The 6,900-nt window shown below is 54.6% G+C and overlaps 1 pseudogene; it reads left to right on the top strand.

The window, feature by feature from the left end:
- The first annotated feature begins 5,406 nt into the window (after nt 1-5,406).
- On the top strand, nt 5,407-5,525 carry LOC137640348 (5S ribosomal RNA; annotated as a pseudogene).
- Nucleotides 5,526-6,900: the final 1,375 nt, after the last annotated feature.

The following is a 6,900-nucleotide window of genomic DNA, read 5'->3' on the forward strand; positions in this document are numbered from 1 at the left end:
AGGAAAAGGTCGTTATAATGCATTGGTTGCTGAAGCCAAGGCCAAGTTACTCGATCGTAAAATATCCCCCAAGCATTGCTTCCCGCCTGACTAAAATAACACCTGTTGGGCGGCGCTCTGTCCGCCATCCAGCTGGTGGCGCAAGCTTGGAAATTTAGTGATGTTTGGACTTATGGTTTCGCTAATCCCAACAATCTACATTCCTACTCCTTGTTAAGATTGCAGTTTGTTAGGACATGTCCTGGAATTATGCCGAACCACCAATTTGTTATCTATACAACCAAAAATTATGGTAGGGAATATGTAGTTAAGATGTTTAGGAGGATTAAGCCAGTGTCAATCAGCGCACCCGAACTAACCTTTCTTTTCCGTGCGCTTGTAGGCCTGTGCTTTTGTTGGCCGCGTGATTTCAAAATTTTGAACCCCCTGCCGTGACCCAAGATTGACTTGACCGAGCCTCCGAGGTCGGTTTTTCTAACGCTTATGGCTGTGATGGACAGGCGTATGTCCTATAGTTTTTCTTTGAGAGATGTGGTTGAATTTATTACTGGTATGGATCTGCTTGATGCTTTGAGGAAGTTCGTGTAAAATTGGAGGTGCAATTGTCGTAAAATATTCATATAAAGTAACATTTTTATTACAGTTTAATCAAGATATACAGTAATTTAGAGTACTGCCCATCGCTTTAATTGTGTGGGAGGGAGATTTATGTGTGATTCACTTTATCATAATGAATGGATTTATTTATTGATTTCGTTTTAGTTTGTGACTTGGGAAGAGGGTCCAGGGGCTTGCCCTCAGCCAGGGTTTGTGACCTGGGAATTAATAGTTGTTCCGTAACCGAAATACAAACCACGCTATTTACATTGGGTTTACCTTTTAGCGCAGCTGAAATGGCGAGCCATTAGAATTTAACGAGGGTGTATTACCCCCCGTGCTAGTTAGCGGGGGGGTAGGGGAGTGGTAGCTAGCTATCCCTCCCCCCCTCACACAGATGAATGCTCACTTTCACTTTTGGCTCGGACTGTGACAGACGTCTCTGTCTTGGTCCTCTCTTGGCAGCCATTGTTTGTTTTGTCTTTACTTAATCGCTTACTTTTCTTTTACTCAATATATATGTAAACATGTTTTCATGTTTGTATATATATTTGAGTATAGAAATCAGTAAGTTTCCTTTTCAGAGTTGTGTGTGTAGTGTACGATATCTACGTGGAGTCCTCGGCAGTTAGGCCACCACGGTGTAATTTTATGGGTGGCGATCGAGTTTGACTTCGGTCTTTCTCTCTCTCTCTCTTGAGGTCGTTCACCCTTTTACTACGTGTTACTACGCCCTTGTAGCTTCCTTTCCATGTGGGGGGGTTGCTACGCCGTACGTTTGTCTCAATTAGTTTATGAATCTAATTGTAGTTGTCAATTTTTCAGAGTGTAAGTGGTTGTGAGGGCACGTGCCTGTTGTGTAATTCTTGTTTCCTTTCCGTCGGGATTCCTCTTCGGTGCCTTCCCGGGGGAATGAATGTGTACTAATGATTTTTGTTTTATTTTTTTACAGTTACCGATCTAGTTCGTTTCTGTAATATGGCAACGGTGTTAGCTGTCTTGTTGAGGCCTGGGGATTCGGCTGTTGCTGCCTCCCCCCTTGGATTTTCGTGAGGGGCGTGTTTCCTTCTACTGGAAGTACTCCCGTGACGACGGACAGCTCTCCAGTTCATTTTAGAACTCTCAGGAGGCTTGCCTCCATGGGCGGGTAACTTTCCTTCCGAGGGAAGTTTTCCTGTCCAGGCTTGAGTTTTTCCCCTTTTGGGGGGTTCTTCTCTTGCCTTTTATTCATGCGACTATGCTCTTGGTGCTGAGCGGTCACACCTGCAGTTTCGCTCAAGGGGCTGGGCAACTGCAGGAGCCCCTCTTCGGAGGATTGCTCCTTTTAGGTCACTGGCTGACCAGTCTCTTCTACGAAGTGTTTCTCTTTCGTTCGCGAGAGAGTACACTCATAGAGACTCCTCTTCGGAGGATTCTTCTGCTGCTGTTGCTGTTGGCCTCCTTCGCCGTAAGGCCCACCGTCCGCCTCGTCGTAAGGGCCTCTCATCTCCCTATAAGGGTGCTAAGAGGCGCCTTTTTGAATCTCCGTTTGCAGCCTACAACTCCTTCTTCTTGATCTTCCGCCTTGGTGCAGATGGACAGCAGTCTGATCTCGTCTTCCGACGGGCAACGGTCTTCCCGACGGATAACGGTCTTCCAACGGACATCAGTCTCCCGGCGGACAGGCAACGGTCTTCCGATGGACATCTGTCTCCCGACGGACAACGTTCCCTTCAGGGCAAAGGGTTGCCTCCCACGGGGGTTCTTCCCTTGCGTGTCAGGGTTCCCCTGCGCGCCCTTCTGCTGTGTTCTCTCCTGCTCCTGCTCAGTGTTAGCGCACAGGCGCTCTCCTGCTCATCAGCGCTTCCTGATCGCTAGCGCTCTCCTTTCGCCAGCGCTCTCCTGTTCGTCAGCACTCCACGCATTGCCTTCTGCTCGTCAACGATCATCAGCTCGCCAGCGATCACCTGCTCGCCAGCGCGCACAGGCGATTTTAGTATCGCCTATTCAACAGCGTTCTACACGTCAGCGATCACCTGTCTCTCGGCGATCTCCGGATCGCCCGCGTGTCTTACAGCCGCCGCGCCAACTTTCTCCAACGCTCTGAAGGAACATGGTTCGCCAGCTACTAGCTCGCCATCGCTCACCTGCGCATGCTGCTCGCCATCGCGCGATCGCCCACCTGCGCATACTGCTCGCCATCGCGCGATCGCCTGCCTGCGCATGCTGCTCGCCATCGCGCGATCGCCCACCTGCGCATGCTGCTCGCCATCGCGCGATCGCTCACCTGCGCATGCTGCTTGCCATGGCGCGATCGCTCACCTGCACATGCTGCTCGCCATCGCTCGCCAACGCGTCGACATGCCGCAACGCGCCATCGCCAACCTGCGCGTTAGCGCTCACCAGCTCATCATCGTTCGCCTGTTGATCCATATCGCCAGCGGTCTTCCTCGCCCACGCGGCAGCGCGTTTCCTCGCTCATTCACCTGCCCACCCTCGCAACCGCTCGCCTGCCCACCCTCGCGACCGCTCGCCTGCCCACCCTCGCGACCGCTCGCCTGCCCACCCTCGCGACCGCTCGCCTGCCCACCCTCGCGACCGCTCGCCTGCCCACCCTCGCGACCGCTCGCCTGCCCACCCTCGCGACCGCTCGCCTGCCCACCCTCGCGACCGCTCGCCTGCCCACCCTCGCGACCGCTCGCCTGCCCACCCTCGCGACCGCTCGCCCGGGCGACCGTTCGCCTGCGCGCCCGGGCGACCGTTCGCCTGCGCGCCCGGGCGACCGTTCGCCTGCGCGCCCGCGCGACCGTTCGCCTGCGCGCCCGCGCGACCGTTCGCCTGCGCGCCCTCACGACCGTTCGCCTGCGCGACCGCTCGCCCGCGCGACCGCTCGCCTGCGCGCCCACGTGCCTGCACGTCTACGCTCATGCGCGTCCGCGCACATGCTCTCCAATGTTCGCCCGCGCGCGAACCAACGGTATTCCATCGCGCGGACGGACGGTGTTCCGTCGCGCGAACCGACGGTGTTCCGTCGCGCGAACCGACGGTGTTCCGTCGCGCGAACCGACGGTGTTCCATCGCTCGAACCTACAGTGTTTCTTCGCACGAAGGTCGGCTTAATTCTTGCAGTATCCATTGCTCGTCTATGGGTTATCGCTCGCCGACCACCAGCTCTCGCCCTTCCTACCACGCTCGCCCTCCTTCTGCGCTCCTTCGTTTGCGTTCCTGCGTGACCGCGCATGGGCGCTTCCACGTTCGCCCATGCGCAAATCTTTGAATTACCATCGCGCGAGCTCCAGGGCGATTGCGACCACGATTCCCATTGGGGTTTTCGCAGCATGGCCAGCCTGGCGAGTTCTTCTGGAGCGTATTTCCAGAACACGGCCTCACCCCGTAAACGCAGAGCATGGCACTTGCAAGAATAGGAAGAAACTTCAGGGAGGTCTGAGCAACACTCCTCTTTCCAGAACCTGGGTTAGTCCTTCCCCGTCATTCCTGGAAGGATTTTTGGCGGGGGGCTTTCCGTTCGAGATTTCTCCATCGGCCAAGGGGTGACCGCTTACCCCTTCCTCTGGGGGCTTACCAGGTCCTTTCCCTCCTCGGTTACGGCCCGAGGTTTGGTTCAAGGAAGCTACAGGAAGATCATGGGTACTTTCCTCCTCTCGGGCTCAGGCACCTTGGCCTTTCGTCGTTAAGTATCTAACTTGCGGACAAGCTCGATGTTGTACCATCTGGACGCGCTGACTGAGGGCTTCCTTCGGGTGTCTCATCTGTGGAGGTCGACAACCTCAGACACCCTTCCATCCTTGAGAAGAGTTTGTTTGTGTCCAAGGACAGAGACTTAGACAGCGGCTGTGCGGAGGAAATCGACTTCCGTTTTCACTCCTCCAAGGCGCTTTCTTCCAGACTCTGCAGGGCTCCAGCGCCCTTTTCTTTCAACCACGTCGGCGAAAGTTATCGGCTACGACAACTGGGACAAGGTGTCCAATTGCAGTTTCCTCCTGTCAGGAACAGATGGCACGGGAGGCTCCCCCGGGGGGGCATAGTCCTAAAAGGAGCGGCAGAGTTCACAAACTCTAGGATTGCAGGTTTCTCGCTGGGAGGATGCTTAAGGTTACTCATCCGGATGACAGCTTCCCGATGCCCATTCCCGCACAATCTCTGTGATCAGCCAAGGATATCGCGCCTGCCGTCTCTGTCAGCGAATTCAGTGTCTCTGAACCTCTATGCCATAGCGTCGGCAAGAGTTGCCCGGTTGGGCAGAATGATCCATACCTTAGGCGAAGGTCCTCCATAGGATCATCGACGGCTCCACCCCCGTCCTCTTCAGTCGATCCTTTCTTGTAAGGAAGGATCTGAGAGGGGAGTTCCGTAGTCGACCTCTCAGCCCTGATCAAGTTTGTCTAACAAACTTCGGCCAGCGTAGAACATCAGAATCGATCAGACTGGTAAAGAGGCGACAGGACTCCTTAAACCCTGGATCGGAAGGACGGGTACTTTCAGTTTCCATTCCATCCATCTTCCAGGGAGCTCGTCGAATTCAGCCTAGACTGCAAGTATTCCTGCTTATGATGCAGTGTGGCTATCCCGCCGTGGCATAGTAGGTTTTTTTCCCTAGAGAACTCTCCCTGCTTTCCTCATGGCCGCTCAGGTGCAGGCTTCCGCCTCCTCTGCTTTTTGGAGGGCTGGTCAACTCCGGTAGGCTCGGGTTCGACCTTCTTCAGCGCCGGGACAAGCTTCCGGATGCTTACCATGAGTGTGGGTTCATGGTAATTTGCTTGGAGCCTTCTCTTCTGCCTCAACATCTGGAGTATCTGGCCATGATATTGAGTCAACGGCCTTACCACGTTGGAAACCCCGCTTCTCGTCCGTCCAGCGAGGTTAAGCAACGTCGGTTCTGGTCGGTACTTGGATGGGTGACCACCTGGGGACGCCAGATTCTGTTGCCACATCCTCCGAGCCTTCCTTTCAGTTGACTGTGGCAAGACTGAGGAGAGTCGCAGTACCTGTTCTCAGTCAAGCAGAGCTTTCAGCCCTACCTTGGAACGTTTCCTAGTTCTCCTTTCCTCATTGACCCGTCTATAGTCCGAACGGTCGCCTCAGGATAAGTTCCATGTGGGGCGGTCCAAGTTCCGATGGTTTCAGGCAACGTTTAACCGGACTTCCTGTCCCCTATGGGACCAGCGGAACTATTAGACCTGCAATGGGTGTTGACCTATGGAACCTCTTGATGGTAGTGGATATTCTCGTCCTTTCCCCACATCCCCCACATTCTTGATGCTGTTCTCGGACTCGTCAAAGGAAAGGGGGGGGGGGGGGCATGTTCCGGTCCAGGCCTATGGTCAAGACCTGAAGGATACCTCTCCATCATTCAGGCAGGCTTAGGGGCCGTAGTCTGGCCCCTCTACAGATCCTACAGCTCCTGCCGAGTCGCCCCGTGCGCGTCGACTTCATGATTCTGGCGTGTTCTAACCAGCAGGGGACGCATTTTCACACCTTCACATCTTGCAGTAGAGATACCGGGATGATTGAGATTCTCTCAATACCACCATCGGCTTTCTCGTTCCAGGCAGAGGAATATTCTCTCCGACTATCCGAGCAGAGCCTCGTAGAGAGAGTGTACCTGGGGGTCTTTGACCTTGAGTAACCAGCAAGTCCTGGTCTGGGGGACCTGATCGCGACAGCTTGGAACCTCAAGCTTCTGCTGTTCTTCCTCCCAGTCTCAGACCCCGAGACTCTGGCAAGATGCATTCCGGTGATGGTGGGACAACTTCGACGCCTGCGTCTTCCCTCCTTTTTGTCTGTGGACAATGGGTCTCAACAAGACCAGGTTGTCTGTCAACCTTTCAATGGGAGAGCTCCACTGGGACTATGCGCAGAACGGTTTCTGGACCCTCTGCTTCCCCTGATGGAACTCCCGGGAGAGCTTCTCCCACGGTGCAGACTACTCAAACAACCACACTGCGACATCTCTCCCGAACCGGGGCGTCGCTTCGGCTTCATGCCTGGAGACACTACGCCTCCTCCTCAAGAAGAGACAACCTGCTACAGTCGCGGTACGGAGGTCGCGTCATCTGTGATAGTCATCCGCAGGGGTCTTCCAGGCAAAGTGAAGAGTCTTCGGTGGTTGGTGCCGTGGGAGATATACCTCTTCCCTTGAGGCCTCTTCTCCAGCAATAACGGTCTTATTGCCTTTCGCGGGAGGAAACTCCTTTCCGCTCTCGGCAATGAAGCCTGTCGCTCAGCCTTTCCCTGACCTTCAGGCTTAAAGGAATAACTTTTTCCTGCCCGCTGAATCTTTCCTCGCTTATGCGAAGCTACGAT

This window comes from Palaemon carinicauda, chromosome 4 (assembly GCF_036898095.1).
Source record: "Palaemon carinicauda isolate YSFRI2023 chromosome 4, ASM3689809v2, whole genome shotgun sequence".
Lineage (NCBI taxonomy): Eukaryota > Metazoa > Arthropoda > Malacostraca > Decapoda > Palaemonidae > Palaemon > Palaemon carinicauda.